The sequence below is a fragment of the Rhinolophus sinicus genome, linkage group LG10 (assembly GCF_036562045.2).
Source record: "Rhinolophus sinicus isolate RSC01 linkage group LG10, ASM3656204v1, whole genome shotgun sequence".
Classification (NCBI taxonomy): Eukaryota; Metazoa; Chordata; class Mammalia; order Chiroptera; family Rhinolophidae; genus Rhinolophus; species Rhinolophus sinicus.
Window position 1 is genome coordinate 87,776,344 of NC_133759.1, and position 17,690 is coordinate 87,794,033.

The 17,690-nt window shown below is 36.2% G+C and overlaps 1 long non-coding RNA gene across 1 annotated transcript; it reads right to left on the reverse strand.

Moving 5' to 3' along the window:
• Positions 1–15,084: 15,084 nt before the first annotated feature.
• Positions 15,085–16,404, reverse strand: LOC141567125 (uncharacterized). The gene is made up of 3 exons (XR_012489519.1): positions 16,246–16,404; positions 16,065–16,138; positions 15,085–15,146 (listed from the first exon to the last, which is right to left on the reverse strand). It is a non-coding gene; the product is annotated as an uncharacterized LOC141567125 (long non-coding RNA).
• Between the last annotated feature and the right edge of the window lie 1,286 nt (positions 16,405–17,690).

Consider the following 17,690-nt stretch of genomic DNA (forward strand, 5'->3'; position numbering starts at 1 on the left):
TGGTACCCAGAGAAAATCAGGTGCAGCCATATGATATCAGATGAAACAGACTTCAAGGTGAAAAAGATAACAAGAGACAAAGATGGACATTTCATAATGGTGAAAGGGACTGTACAACAAGAAGATATAACAGTCATCAATATTTATGCCCCCAATCAGGGAGCACCGAAAACTACCAAGCAACTACCAACAGAACTAAAGGGAGAAATTGACCAAAACACAATTATACTAAGGGACTTAAATACATCATTGACAGCTATGGATAGATCATCCAAACGGAAAATAAATAATGAAATAGCAGCCCTAAATGACACATTAGATGAAATGGACATAATTGACATTTATAGAGCACTTCATCCTAAAACATCAGACTATACATTCTTTTCTAGTGTACACGGAACATTCTCAAGGATAGACCATATATTGGGACATAAAATCAGTCTCAGCAAATTTAAGAAGATTGAAATCATACCAAGCATATTCTCTGATCACAAGGCTTTGAAATTGGATATCAACTGCAAAAAGAAAGAGGGAAAAAACACAAATACATGGAGATTCAACAACATACTTTTAAAGAACGACTGGGTCAAAGAAGAAGTTAGAGGAGAGATCAAAAGATACATAGAAACAAATGACAATGAAAATACATCCTACCAAAATTTTTGGGATGCAGCGAAAGCAGTTTTAAGAGGGAAATTTATCTCATCACAGGCCTATCTCAAGAAACAAGAAAACTCCCAAATAAATAACCTCATGTTACACCTTAAATAACTAGAAAAAGAAGAACAAATAAAACCCAAGGTCAGCAGAAGAAAGGAAATAACAAAAATTAGAGCAGAACTAAATGAAATAGAGAACAAAAAGACAATAGAAAAAATTAATGTGACAAACAGCTGCTTCTTTGAAAAGACTAACAAAATTGACAGACGCTTGGCTAGACTTACTAAGATAAAAAGAGAGAAGACATGAATTAACAAAATCAGAAACGAAAAAGGGGAAGTTACCATAGACACCACAGAAATACAAAGGATCATCCAAGAGTACTATGAAGGACTATATGCCACCAAATTCAACAACCTAGAAGAAATGGAGAAGTTCTTAGAAACATATAGCCTTCCAAGGCTGAACCATGAAGAACTGGAAAATCTAAACAGACCGATCACCAGTAACGAAATTGACTCAGTCATCCAAAACCTTCCCAAAAGCAAAAGTCCAGGACCAGATGGCTTCACTAGTGAATTCTACCAAACCTTCAAAGAGGATCTAATACCAATCCTGCTCAAACTCTTCCAAAAAATTGAAGAGGAGACAGTACTCCCTAACTCATTTTATGAGACCAACATTACCCTGATACCAAAACCTGGCAAGGGCAGCAGAAATAAAGAAAACTACAGACCAATATCTCTGATGAATACCGATGCAAAACTCCTAAATAAAATTCTAGCAAATCGAGTACAACAATGCATTAAAAAGATTATTCATCACGACCAAGTGGGGTTGATGGCCGGGGCACAAGGATGGTTCAACATCTGCAAATCCATCAATGTGATACATCACATAAACAAAATAAAGGACAAAAATCATATGATTATATCAATTGATGCAGAAAAAGCATTTGACAAGATACAACATCCATTTATGATTAAAACTCTTAATAAAATAGGCCTGACTCACGAGTGGGGCCAACCCCCAGACCCAAGAAATTAGTGAATGAGACAGAGTGATAGTTTAACCCTTGGGTCTCTCACTTTACATGCACTTCTAGTAACTGTAAAAGTTATATTAAATTAAGGACTTAATTAGTTTGAGTATTTGAAAAGTCAGCATCATCATGTACCGCTAAAACTAACCTGCTTTCAGAAGTGGGGCTTCCAGGATAAGGTTTAAAGATATGTCCTCTGGCTTAATAGAAATTCTATGGTTGTTTACTGTGTACAGCTAGTCCTTGAGTAGTTTTTTTCAGTGTTGTTTTATTATAACATTGATGAGAGGCCATAGGAACTAATTCTTGTTTATATCAAGACACTTAATTTACCAAAATATGGTCCTTCATAGATATATTGGTATTTGGGAAGATAAGCCTTAATATTGAGACCAACAGAAATGACTTTCAGTCCTGGCATTTCTCTTTTATAGCTGTGTGATCTTTCTGAGTCTCATTTTCCTCATCTGTAAAATAAGGATATTAAGGGAATGTCCCTGTATGGACAATTAAATGAAAGGATGCATGACAAGTGCGGAACATAGTGGGTGAGACATAGTAAGTGTTCAACAAATGTCTACTAGTATTGCCAGTCTTAAAGTTTAATAATAAGACTATTAGATTGAACACAAGTGTTGTTGCTATTAATTCTTCTGCCTTGATATTTCCTACATATAAGACATTGGGCAAAATCTCGCATTTTTTTTTTTTTCAAAGATTTTATTGGGGATGGAGAACAGGACTTTATTGGGGAACAGTGTGAACTTCCAGGACTTTTTCCAAGTCAAGTTGTTGTCCTTTCAAACTTAGTTGTGGAGGGTGCCGTTCAGCTTCAAGTTGTTGTCCTTTTAGTCTTAGTTGTGGAGGGCACAGCTCAGCTCCAGGTCCACTTGCCGTTGCTAGTTGCAGGGGGCACAGCCCACCATCCCTTGTGGGAGTCGAGGAATTGAACCGGCAACCTTGTGGTTGAGAGCCCGCACGCCAACCAACTGAGCCATCGGGGAGGCAGCTAAGCTCACGGTGCTGTGTTCAATCTTCGTTGCAGGGGGCAGAGCCCACCATCCCTTGCGGGACTTGAGGAATTGAACTGGCAACCTTGTGCTTGAGAGCCCCCTGGCCCATGTGGGAATCGAACCGGCAGCCTTCGCAGTTAGGAGCATGGAGCTCTAACCGCCAGAGCCACCGGGCCGGTTCAAAATCTCTCATCTTATGATCAAAGATTTGTACAGTGACAAAATGGCTGAGAATTGTAATAATGAATTTTCTTCTGTTGTAAAACTCACTTGGAGTGATTATAAAAATATAGTCCTCCAGGCTTTACTTGGTCTTCTATGATGGAATTTTCAAGTGATTGTCATAAAAGTCTATATTTTTAATAACCACCCACACTGCTACATTACGGTTAGTAATCACTACAGTCTTTGATCATTAACTTCCTTTCAAATTAAAAAGCCTTGTTCTCTCCTCATCCCCATTAATAGAGAATGTACCTTGAGGTACATCCACAAGTGCTGACCAGCACTGGAGAAGGATTGCACTTACTCATATACTCTCTGTCATCAAGGTGGCTTTGGGCTTAATGTAAGAGGTATCACTGGCATTAGCAGTGCCACAAAAATCATCAGAATGAAGCTCATACCAGTACTGAACCTAAGACTTTCATTATTTCAGTATTTTAAACCACGGAGCTAATTATCCACAACCTAAAATTACAGACATAATCACAAAGACAGAGGGAGAATCAAGACTGTGAGAATCAAGACTGTATGTGTAGACTTCTTTATTCCTCTTTCAGGAATTTAGAGTTGTAGCGAGAGACATGACTCACAGAAGAGAGAATGAGTTTGTCCTTGCCAGTCTATATTTGGGTCAAGTCTTTAAAAGGAAGGCTCTGCAGTGGGCTGGCCTCTGGTGTGGGCAGTTGGGCTGGATAACAATGATGCCCAACTAGAGGCCACAAGCTCAAGATGGAAAGCTGGAAGAAGAGCTTAGAGAAGGACGCGCCGTTGTTTGCTACTTTGCTAGCTTCGGGGTTAGCAGACAAGATGGGAGAACAAATTAGTAAGTTGGAGTCTCTAGCATGCCAATTTACAAAGCCAGGCGGGCACAGACTGCCAAGGATTGTAATAGGTCTTGTGACAAACTAATTAGGGCACTGAAATGTGGAATCCCTGGAAAGTGAGGAGAACTAAGGGAGGGGTGTTATGGTGGTTGGAAATGAAACAGATGGAGAGCCCATGCTGTCCAATCCCTAATACAAAGGGAAATTTAAAACAGTAAGTCTAGACTTCTGATAATAGAGAAATATACCCCGAAACTTGTAGTAGAAAACTTACATTCTTTCTCTGTCCCTTGAGGATGTAAATCTTATGTCTTCGATATGCATTCTAGGCATCGTGTGTTTCAATAGGTCCAATTTGCAGCAGGACAAGATCCTAGTGGAGACTGAGTACCCCTATCACGTAGGGATGTGAAATAACTCATCCTTCCCAGTGGGACACCCCACTACCGATTCCATTAGCTAATGCCTTTCCCAGGAGTGATGGGGCTTGGTGTTCTCAGTGCCATAGCACATTGATCCATGGTGAGCGTCAGTGCAATGACTGTCTACAGTGAATTTTATATCTTTATGGTATTGGGTGTCTTGGCAGAGGTCCCCAGTCTGGCAGATGGGGGTAACAGGCTCTATTGGTTGATAATTCAAATATATTAAAGCTTGGGATAGTACATTAGCCCACCCGGACAATGTGTTTTTACCTGTTAATAATTTAATCTGCTGTTTTAATATTCCTTTCTTCCTTTTTTTAGCCCTGATGCTTGTGGGTTTTAGAGAGATGGAACCTGCATTCAGTGTCATCTTCTTTTGCCCAGTCTTGCATTTCATAACCTTTGAAATGTGACCCTTGATCTTTTTGATAAGCATATTTGATGAGTGTATCTGTATGTGGTGCTCAGCTTCCCTAATCCCTTAATGATGGCAGCCTTGTTTGCATTGCAACAGGAGATAGCTTGGCTTAGGCCAGATGCCGGGTACATACAAAAGAAGATATATTTAGAATCCTGACTTGGAGGAAGGAGGCCAATGTAATCAATTTGTCAATTTTTCACTGGTTGTGAACTCTGATGAGGAGTCCCAGACTCGTTTGGCAGTTGCCTTGGGCTTTTTATTATGTTCTATTGAACTTTGCGTCTGTTATTTCCTCAATGTAACTTTATAGTAAATCTTGAGGTTGAGAAGTGTGAGCGCTATAACTTTGTTTTACTTCTTCATTATTGTGTTGGTTATTCTAGGCATTTGGGTTTCTATATAATCCTTAGCGCCAGGTTGCAGATATCTACAGAATTACTTGCCATGGTTTTAATTGGGATCACATGGAATCTAGAGATCAAATTGGGGAAGAATTGAGGTTTTTAACAATGTTGAATATTCCTATACACAAACATGGCATATCTCTCTATTGAGATCCCTTTTGATTTCTTTCACCATTTTTTTTGGTGTAGATTTTTGAAAACATACCTTGTACATATGTTGTTAGGTTTTATCTAATGTTTTTGGTGCTATTGTAAATGGTGTTGTCCTTTTAAAATTTCACATTCAGTTGCTCATCTCTGGTGTATAAGAATGCAATTCACTTTGTATATTGACCTTATTTCCTGCAATTGGTAACACACTTATTACCTCTGGGGTTTTTTTGGTAGATTTGGTGGAACTTTGTACATTGACAATTATGTCACCTGCTGATGACAGTACACAATACATGACAACAAAGGAAAGGCTTCTGTAGGCTGAGATAAGGTTGCTCATGGGCTTTACTTTAAAGATTTGAAATGAGCTGGTACTTCAATTATGTACAAGAACAGGCAGTTACTACCAAACACATTCATATCACTACTTGAACAACTGTAATGGTCATGAACAAATAAGTAATTTTCTAATATCTAATTTCCTCACAAGAGCTTTGTACAAGGATTGTTTCTCATTTAACTGTAAATAAATCTTTTAAGTATTCATTGTATTCCTTCAACCACTTAGGGATCTGAGAGTGACAGAGAACAAGTACCCATAAGAGGTAATACATTTATCATAGTTAATCTTTTTTATTCATGAAATTCTTGTTTTCACAGGAAATTATATATGCCCTGTTTTCTAAAGTAGGGAATTCATTAAAATCATATATAGTCAGGAATACTAAATTTGAGAATCCCTAAACATTAACAGCCATAAGAATGTATATGTCATATATTATGCGTGCTGAGATTCCTTACCTTATGCATGGAAATATCTTTCAATGAAATAGGAAGAGTAAGAGGAGTCATTTCATACATAAAGCTACATTAAGTAATCAGCATGGAAAAAATTGACTACATTTATGTTGGCCACCACGTTCTCTAAAAAAAAAAAAACTTGTAGATTATTACATTAGGATCCTGTATGAGGCCCATCGTGTTTCCCCAAAAGCATGATTTGACTAACGGAGTCAACATGGTGGAATCTGTTTTCTAGTGCCCAGGCTTTGTCTTCTTTAGGCCAATAAAATGGCATTTGCTTGCTCAATGTGCTTCTACAAAAACACACATTTTGACCTGACAAGAGTGTGTTTGTAGGAGTAAGAACCAGCCTTCTCTGCCTCAAAATTAATTGACATTGTTGCCTATTTAATTTCTGTAGTGTATGAGAGCTTTGTGTCCTGTACCCACTGTCTTGATTCTGATCTTGCTCTCCATACAGATTCCTACGGCTTTATTAACCCCAGTTTGCACTGGGGAGCTACAATTTGGGCAGATCCCAATGAAGTGTACCTCAGAGGCTGGTTGATCATCTACCCAGGTTCTGAGTATTTCCTAACCCTCAATTCCCTAGGAAGGCTTCCCTCTTACTTCTTACCCCAGCTGTGGACCAGGAGGACAGACATCAGCTGCGGCTGCTTGCTGGGCCTACTTTCTCTATTGATGCTTCTCCAGCTATGACAGTCCTCCTGCTGAACTTAATTTGCCTGAGTTTTATTCCTCTAGTATTGTCTTCCTGCCCATCCCTCTCCCTGTTCCGAAGCATCAAGAGCATATTGATCCAATCTCTGAAAGCTGTGATATTTTGAACCATTTTTCACAGGAAGGGAAACTTTGTGTTTTATTCTATTGATTGATTCACACTGGAATCTTTAGTAGATTCTATCTTTAAATAAGACACAATTGAATGCTTACTTTGTGATAAAGTGAATACATGAAAATCAAGCCTAATTAAGAGTTACCAGAATTTCTGAAATCCAGTTCAAATATAGTATGTAAGATACATTCCTGTTTTATACTGTTTCATCGTATCTCCAGTCACTTTGTTTTTCCTGGGTTGTTTGTGATTATGATCGAATCAGAAACATGAGAAAAATCTAAAAGAAGTACGTCCTGCAGATAGAAATTTTCAAAAATTTTGTCATGAATATATTCTTAGTCTAATTAAAATAGAAGCCAAAGATTGTCTAGAGGTGTAGTAATTAATCTATGATTACTGTTGTTAGCAGCTTAATGAAATTTTATTAATTTAGAGGTGATGTGTTGTTAGAATAATTACAAAAATAGCCCCACAACAAAATTGTTCAGAAATGGTGATTCCCTTACATTGATATAGCATTTGTGCCTGAGTTCTTTAAATGTGTTTGAGTTAATGCCAGTACTGATTATCTAAGATTTCTTAAATGAGGCATTAACATTTCAGATAAGCAGATATGCAGATTTTGTTTCTTACTTAACCTCCCTGCAAAAAACACATTCATTGCTATATGTATTGCCATCTGATCCACAGACAGGAAAGTGTTCAGTGGTGCAACCCATCTTTCTTTCTACATACTTGTCACAGTCAGGCTGTAGAAGTCAGAGGCATTTTAAGCTAAATGACAATTACAGTATGAATAGCATCCCCCACATACTGTGAACATCCATATGTACAAAATTTAGTTCTTCTTGATTTGAATGTTTGGGTATTCTAATTTGAATATTGTAATTTGAATATTCGAATACTTCTTGGAACATAAGAAAGGTTCTGTAATTATAGTGAATGAATAAATGAAAGGAGCTAGACCACAAATCCTATTTATATCATGTTACATCATTTTCTACTATCCTGCTTGGCGCTATTGTCACCTCTTGCAGGACACTTGCAGTACCCATGTATTCAAGTTGTCTGATTACAGCTATTTTAATAGCTTTCAAAGGTTTATATTGAATCCCTTCATTTTTTGCTAAAAATACTGCTCATTTTTTCTTAGGATCAGTACTCCAATTCTTAACAGCGTACGAGACTGTTCCTGGCTCTCATCTCCTATTTCTGGTCATTTCACTTGTATATTTTGATCTCTCTCTTTGTGCTCTAGCCTGAGATTTTTCAATTTGGGTCAACATTTCTACTTTTCGTTCACTGTTATATATGTAGTTGATTTGCCTCTTGGGTCCCCAACACACCTACAATACATAATTTCCCATCACATATTTCCTCAAACAACCAAGCTGTAGTCCAATCTTGCTATCTCTTGTCTCTGCTCAGAAATGTCACTCTGTGCTGCTGGGGAAAACAATATATGCTATCACACATTCGGATGATATAACAAATACCAACTTTGAATTTGTAATCATCCAGATGAAAGTTTATTGGATGTGTTGCCACACTTGCTGGAATTCCAGAGAAAATACCTGCAACCAAAGCATAGATTAATAATAATAATGATAATAAATAATTTATTCTTTGACTAGTTATCTAAAGGCAGAATAAATAATATTATTCTGTATAAAAACAAAATGAAGTATGTATTTTTGGTAATGTCTCTGTTACCCAAACTGGATATCAATCGGCAAGAAAAATCCAAAAAATAAATCTCAATCAATATGCATTCATTTCATCTGCTGTGAGCACACTTTCACATGGTAGTTTATATAACTGTAGCAAGAAATCTGTCAAAATAGGTAATGTGTCCTCTTTGTAGATGAGAACATTGAAGTATAGTAAGAGCATTGATGTAGAAGTACATAAAGACACTCAGTATTGAAGGGGTAGAATCTGCAATCAAATTCATGATACTTATTCTAAGTCTAGTTGGCTTTAAAAGCACTCCTTCATCATCCATTGAGGATTGTGGGCATCAAGAAAAATCATCAATGAAGTCCCCATACATCGTTGGCCCAATTTTTGACAACTACTGAATAATTAAAAGTTTTCCATTGACTAAGAGAAAAGTTATTCACCAGAGAAAATGGAAGACACCAAAATGAAGAATGAAATAGCCTTGATCATTAGAAAGAAAGCCATTTGGTCTTTTCTGTGAACTTACAGTGAGGCTCTGGGAAAAGCAATGAGTTCACATAGCAGTCTGAGGAGACACAAATCCTTGTGTGGGCAGTGAAAGACAAGCCCAGAGGCTACTTCCATGAAGGACGCTTGCTTGAAAAGACTATCTCTGCGCTCGAATCTGTCATCTCTACACTCCTGATTAGAAAGGTCCTTATGCCTCAGTCTTAAATACCTCATGGAGAATAAAAATGTGTATTTTACTAAAAAATTCATTCTTCATTACCTCTTATCAAAAAAGCAGGAGTATGTATATACATATGTATACGTTTTTTTTAAAAAAGAATGAATAGTACAAAAGAAGGATAGAAAGATTACTGAACACAATCCTTGATTTTCTGTCACTATATATTAGAATGTATTCTTTTTTTTTCTGATTTCATTCATTTACAATAATTATTTTTGAGATTCATCAATGTTATACGTACAGATAGGTGATTCTTTTTTTTAATCAGACAATACTATACCATTTTTATGAATACAACATAGTGTGCATAGCCATTTACCTTTTGATGGGTGTTGGGTTGTTTCTATTACAAACCAAACTGTTGTGATATTCTTGTACATAGCTAGAGCTATCTATCTATCTATCTATCTATCTATCTATCTATCTATCTATCTGTGTGTGTATATATATATATATATATATATATATATATATATATATAGAGAGAGAGAGAGAGAGAGAGAGAGTAATTAATGAGGAATTGATTGGTTGAATACTGTGATGGGTGTATATTTTCCTTTTTAGGAAACTGCCAAATTGTTTTACAGAATGCTTTTTCATAATTAAATCCAATATATCACTTTTTTCTTTTCTGAATCATACTTTTGTTGTCATATCAAAGACATTTTTGCCTTTTGCCTAACTAAAGGTCACAAAGATTTCCTTTATTAAAACTCAGTTTTAAGTTTTACATTTAACTCTAAGATATTTTTTGTGTTAATTTTTGTGTATGGTGTGAAGTATGAATTGAAGTTTTTTGTTTGTTTTCTCTTTTTTTTTTTTCATAAAGTTTCATCAGACTGAAAAACTATACTGTGTAAAATACTGGGTAAAAATCTATGTACATCCATACAATGTAGTACTACCCAGTAATAAAGAGTAATAAATTATTGACACATGCAACAATTTGGATAGCTCTCAAACACATTAATGAAAGAACATTTAAATAATAAGCTTAAAGAACAAATCTCAAAATTATACTTAGTTATTTTATTTATACTACATTCACACAGAGACAAAATTGTAAGGATGAAAACATTACTGATTGTCAGGGTTCATGGCTGGAGAGAGAGTGTGACAATAAAGAGGTGGCAGAAAAGTGTTAATTTGGAGTGATAGACACTTCTATATCGTGATCGTGGTGGTGGATATACATGAAATCTATTTTTACATTCAATAAAGTTTAAGAGAACTATGCACAAAGAGAAAAAAAAGTAGAATTCATTTTATATACGGGGGACTCCTAATACGGTATTTAGTTTAGTCAATAGTGGTATAACATCAATTGCCTATCAATACCATCTCAGTTGGTTTTGACACAATACTATGGTTGTGTAAAGGGTTATCATTTATGAAGGTAGTTCAAGACTATACGGGAAGTCACTATTACTTATGCAATTGTTGTGAATCTAAATTCAATTCAACATAAATATATTTAACAAACACAGAAAATAGATACATAGTTTTCAGGGATTGGGGGTGGTGGAAGCAATTGACAACAGAACGGCACAAGATAATTTTGGGGGATGAAGACAAAACTTCTATTGCTTGTGGAGTTGGTTATGTCATTGTCTAAGTTTGTCAAACTTATAACCAAAAGAATTGCATTTTAGTATGTGTAAATTTACTTCAATAAACCTGAAACAAGTAAAACCGGTCAAACTTGAATAAGTATATCTTCTATACATAATTCTGTCAGGATTTACCTACACTTATTACTATTAGAACAATATTTTTGTTGTTGTTGTTTAGAACAGTGTGATTGGTAAACTCCTAAATCTGTTATGTTTTATTGAAAAATGTGATGTGGATGTGGAGACTAAGAGATGTGGTTCTTCTTCACAATTTTAAAGCATCCCAAGCATTTCTAAATCTTCAGATGGACACTGTGCCCCATTGTTAAAAGTGGAAAGTTCTTTATTATTTTGGTCCTTTAAAAATAATCCATCCTTAGTGGATTAAATGCCTTACTATTCAGTGCAAAATTATTTATCAAACAAATACCATAGACACGTGAATTTAAAAGTTTTGCCATGGCTCTTGATGTTAAAAGTCATTTCAAAGAATTCAACTAATATAATCTGTAGTTTGAAATGATGGTATTTGATGTGCAAATGAATCTTTTATCAAATGTTATTACCTTACATGATATATGGCTTTCGAATGCTACATTGTAGTTTAGAATAAATAAAACTTCAGATTTTTCATACTGAACAAGTTGAGTTAAAGTACACCTTTCTAGCTGCGTTTGTACTGATAGTTGTCTAAAGCATTTATTTAATTCTGGGTATTTTCTCTCTGTATATGTGTCTGGAGAGTGACAAGAGGCAAGAAGGACTCCTGGTGGTGACTCAGAAAAGAGCAGAGCAGATGCTTGTGAGTTGGATGCTTGGTGTAAGGAAGGAAACACAGGGGTCTTTCCTTGGTCTTCGCCACAAAAATACTTGTCTTAAGCCATTCTGTTCTCCCTGGACGTCTGGATTCCACATTCAACTCTTATTCCATAAGCTCAGGTTGCACAATTGAGAATGTTATATGAATGGAATAGATTATTTAGGGCAAGCTTCCCAATTTATGTACTAACTGTCCTTTAGAATTGTGTGCTGTGAGGTGGCTTTTGCTATGAACAGCAAAACACAAAACCACTTGAAAGTGTGTGCCTTGTAAAATTTGGTGTAATAGCCCTAATATACAGGAGTTGGAAGGACATAACAGCAGGAGAATTCTTGGAAAACAACAAGATGGCTCAGAAAATTTAATTTCTGTGTGTCCAATTCCTGGTTCTGAAAGCATTATGAAACAGATGGTATCTTGCTCCATTCGGACTCCCATAACAAAAATACCATAAGCTTGGTGCTTATAAACAACGTTTATTTCTCACAGTTCTGGAGGCTGGGAGTCCAGCGTCATGGTGCCAGCAGATTCAGTGTTGGCTGAGACCCCACTTGCTAGATGGTCATCTTCGTTGTAACCTCACATGGTGGAAGGGACAAGCTAGCTCTCTGGGGGTCTCTTACATCAGAGCATTACTCCCAATCATGAGATCTCTGCCCTAATGCCATAATCACCTTGCAAAGACCCACCTCCCTACACAATCACCTTGGGGGTTAGGATTACAACACAGGAATTTGGAGGAGGAAGACGATCTCTCACTCTGTAGTAGATGGCAGTGATGACTTTGCATCCTGACATCCAGTTGGTTTGAGTGAGCACGCAGGATTGCATTCAATTCTCCCCTGGAGCTTAATAAAACCAGTGGTTAGTCTGCGTGTCACTCTTGGGACTGGAGGAGATACTTTGGTATCTAATGTCACTATTGGAGAATGGTTAATTGGGTAAAATTTTAGGTCATATTAGCAATAATACACATTGATTTTCTTTTACTTTTTGAAGTTAATTTTTCCACTATGATAGTAGTACCCAAAAGAGAGATATAGAGATGCAAAAGAAAAGAAAACCTTACTTAAATAAACCATAAGCAACTGATTTTAATATTTTGATACATTATCTTCTATTAAGATTTGTACAGCGATTCTGTACTCGTGTACTGATTTAGATAGTTTTATGATTATAAAAATAATAAATGCCTATAATGAAAAAAGGAAAGTAATAAAATGTGTTCGTTAGGATATGGAGAAACTCTATCCTCATGCTTTGTTGGTGGGAATGTAAGAAGCCATTTTGCTTAACAGGCTCTTAAAGAGTTCAACATATACCTACCATATGAAGCATCCATTCCACTCCTGCTATTTACCCAAGAGAACAAGAAAACACATATGTCTACCCAAATACTTGTGCATTAATGTTCATAGTAGCATTATTCATAATAGGTAAAAAGTAGAAACAATCCAAGTGCCCATCAACTGGTAAAGATATAAACACAATGTGGTTGATCATGAAAAATGGATTACCATTCATCATTTAATTTTAATAAACAACTGATACATGACATAAAGTGTATGAACTTACAAATCATTGTACCTAGTGAAAGAAGCAAGTATAAATGACTACATATCACTTTATTGATATGAAATGAGTGGAAAAGGCAAAATAATAGGGAGAGAATATATGTTAGTGATTGCTCGGGGATGGAACGAGGAAGAAGGATTAATTGCAATCAGGTCAGAAGACCATTTTTGGGGTAATGTAAATAATCTAAAATTGGATTATAGTGATGAATTCTTATCTCTGTATATTTACAAAAAAACATTGTATTACAACTAAAAATGATAAGTTTTTGGCAAGTTAACATCTCAATAAACCTCAGAAACAGTAATTTTAGTCAATAGAATGGAAGATCCTAGAGAATATTGAAATCTGATTTTCCTGACCATCTTATCCTTGTTGTCTGATATAGTACCTAACACATAGTAGGCTTTTATGTAATGTGTTGATGGAAAAAAAACACACGTATGAATATACCATATTTACGGAAGAACTATTTTAGAAGCTTCTGTCAAGGTAAAGGCCATGCATCAAGGTGAATGTATTTTTATATTGTAATGAAAATACTGCCTTAATTGTGAAAACAAAGATTCTAATGAAGATAAAATCATTTAATGTTTTTGAGTGAAACATTTAGGATTTTAAACTATGTTAGGTTTTATGTTATCAAATATATACTATGTAACAAATTAGTTTTCTAATTGTCATTCAATTTGAACATGGAGAATCAAAATCCTATATCACAAAATCTTAGAGCGGCCCAAAATGAACATCCTGTATTCCATCTGTGTTCCATAGGGTTTACCTGATCATTATTAATTTAAGGCCCTGATTGAGAAGGATCTACCAGTTCTACTTGCAGAATCCCCTTCAAAATGCGATCACATTAGAGCCATATGGATGTATGGTTTCATCAGAATTCAGCAAGCACGATAATGATCAAATTTTAATTTTTATGAAGAAGTCTGTAGGGAAAGAAAGAGGGAAAGAAAAATAAATTCTTAAGCTAGCACTCCTTGGGAAGTGCACCGAGTGCTTCCCAATGAGAAGAATTTTGAACTTGGGACAGGGTGGAAAGGCCGTGCTCCACTTCTGTGAGTAGCTGATCCCCACCTGTACCCTGACCCTACACACCTCCTGTTGTGGGATAAGTGACCCTACCTACTTGTTCAGTCCTAACTCCTTCTTTTCCATACCTGAGAAAGGAGAGGATTAGGGATTGTGTTTGTGGTCTTCGAGAAAGAGATGTCAATTTGGGGATTTTAAGAAATGCAAAGATTTTATGAGAGAAAATAGAAAGGGGTCAGGAAAGCTGGTAGCACCTTCTAGTTTTGTGTCCTCCCTATTCCTCCATGATATCACCACACATACCCCCCCCCCACACACACACGTAATTTTGTTGGTTTTCAACAGTTTTGGTAATTTGTGTAAATAAAATAATACTTTGTATTCTCATGTGACCTACATTTTACACATTTCTGTGACCTTTATATAGTCTGATATTTAAGCTGTAATTTGTTTTTTAAAATCCATAAATACAAGAAAATTAGCTTTTTAAAATTGATAATTGGATTGGCTCTTTTTTTCCTTTTCTTTTACTGGGATGAACATTTCTACTCTTTAAGCTTTAAGTTCTCTCAGAGGCTTGCATGCAGTAAGGTTGATGCCCCAAAATAGAATTATAAGGAAATAGGATATGCGCATTTTTCACCTTGTCACGATTATATCAAATGATATTTTATTGTTGACCAATATGCAATTTCTTAAATTTAGTGTATTGATAATACAGATTTTCACTTTTTGAAGACTCACCGCGTTTGCACATTTTGTTTGGTGAATTATCTTAAAATTTACAATACAAAAATGTTAATACTTTACCTTTTTAACTTCCTAAAGAATCAGTATTACCTTACACTGTTGTATCAATGAAAAGGAAGCTTCTGCAAAACAAAACAAAACAAAGGAAATAAAAAACACACAGAAGAAAATGATATAAAAGGAAAGTAAAAAAAAAAATCTCTGGTACTAAGTGATCACATCTCTTAGTAGCAAAAATGTATGAAATTTGCCTGTATCAAAAATGAAAGTAACATGATTCTTTATGGCAGCAGCAAAACACTAAATGTGCAAAATAAAGCAAAGTCAAGAATGAGTTTTTAATTCCAAAATTAACCTTACTTTGTGAAAAATGATTTCATTATTTTTAATTATTCCCAACACCTTGCTTAAGAGATATCAATGTTTTTTTAACCTTTATAGTTGAGAGCCTAGTCAAGGGGAAAAATGCCTTGCCAAAGTCACTTAGATATGAAGAAAATAATCAGTTATTGGTGTAACGGTGTGCCTCTATCAATACCATACAGATTACCTTATTCTGAAACTAAAGGACCACCATAGCTTTAGGAAATATAACTTGTTACCAAGGTTATCGATAAGTTGCATCCTTACACAAAGCCTTGAAATAGCAGGATCAGAGCTGGCAAACATCAAATCAGATTGTCAAGAAATACCAGAGGTAGAAGAGATCATTTCTCTTCACACTTTGCAATTAACACTAATGGAATGTAAGCCCCCAAAAGGAAAAAAAGAGTTTAGTTGAAGTTCTTGGGTTATAGATGAACAAAGACCTGAAACCTACTGCTCATTCTAACCCACCATTCTGTCTCCACTTCTCTAATATGGGAAATAAGCACAAGCGACCCACTGATGTAATTTAAAAAAGACAACTTGTAACATGCTCAGTTTTACATTACCAGTTTAAATATTCCAAACTTAATCAAAGCAGTCACAGCATTGTTTCCTGAATATCTAGGATATGTGAAATATTTCATTTACCTAAGACTGGAAAATTTACTCACCAGAACAAAGAAGTGCAAAGAAAATGATGAAAATAGCTTTGATCCATGAGGAGAAGAAAGGCATTTCATCAAGTCTGTGAATGAAACATTCAGAATGGTTTACCCAGGCTCGGGGACATATCCTTATTTTTCTATGAATAGACCAACAGAATCCACATTCCACATATGACACATTTCTTACTGGTAAAGGAACTGTTCCAATTCTCTAGATTCCTAGTTTAGGTGAACTGTTTCCTTTTTCTTCTCCCAACCCTCAGATTCAACAAGATGTAACAGTTCAACAAGACATAACATGTGACCTGAAGTCTCCATAGATACGTGAGAGAAAACCTGGACCAAAGCCTGTTTGCACATGCAGAAGGGGCTGCTTGCTGTCCCAGTCCATTAGGTCAGCTGATAGGAACCTAGCTCCATTTAAGGGAATGTGCACACTTGGAGCAGTCCTCACAGCAATGCTCCACACCAGGCTCCTCCCTAGATCCCCACCTGACCTACTTGCCACAGATAATGCCGACAGGCCCACAGCTCTTGCAATTGTGACTCTCTGGTTCACCTTAACTCCTCAGTCTATTTCATCCACCTAAGTCACTTTTATTGATATGTAAGTGAGGAGCTTAATGAGGAAACATAGAAGGTCTCAGGGCAGACAAAGCACAGAGGTATTTTGTGTTCTCCCAGGGGACTGAAGAGTAAGTAGGTCATGAGACATACTTCTCAATAGATCTTCCCTCAGCAGGAGGCTTGAGGACAACTTGATCCGATGAATAGAGGTATGAGGAACGTAATGAAATGCCTTACAGATTCTAAGATATGTGAAAACTTTCAAACAATTAAATTGGAAAGGAAAAAGAATTTAAGCAAGAAAAGAAGAGTAATTAGGTGTATACCTATACTCTCAGTAGCTTTCAATACCAGAATTGAATCATACTCAATGGGAATTATGTCTGTCTTAAACATGTTTTTTTATTTTTTTTTTTATTTTTACTTTGAGACAATTGTAGATTTACAATTATAAGAAATAGTACAAAGAGATCCAATTTGCCCAGTTTCCTCCAGTGGTTGTGTCTTGTAAGACTATTGTGCAGTATTACGAGGACTTCGTTCTGTCGTAGAATTCACCCCTGTCATGTCGCTGAAGGTGAAAGCATTCGCAGGCTCAAGGAATCGAACTTAGAAGGTTTATTTAAGAAGAAGGCGCCAGCAGAGAGGCCACTGGGGGTGGATGGTACCTGGGATGGGTCGCAGAGTCTCCAGTGGACAACTGCATCTAACTTTAGGTTACTTTTTACTTATATAGGAAAGGGGAGCCAGTCAGGCAGGTTTGAGGGCTGACATCCTCACATTGTTTCCTTGGTCTGGTCTGTTTGAAGATAATGTTATCTCCGGACTGCAGACTCGCATTCAGCCTGGGGTGGAGTGCAAACAATTACATGAACTTTTACAGGATTAAGAAGTTACTCTTTTTCTGACACATCAGACTTGACATTAGCCAGAAAGCTTTTGAGGGTGCTCAGTCTCATTACGAAGACTGTGGAAGAAGTGTTTATAGAGGATGCCTGGGCAATTATATGTTTTAAATTTCCCCGATGAGTCTTAGAACCAGCCAGCTTTGGGCAAGCCTGCGTC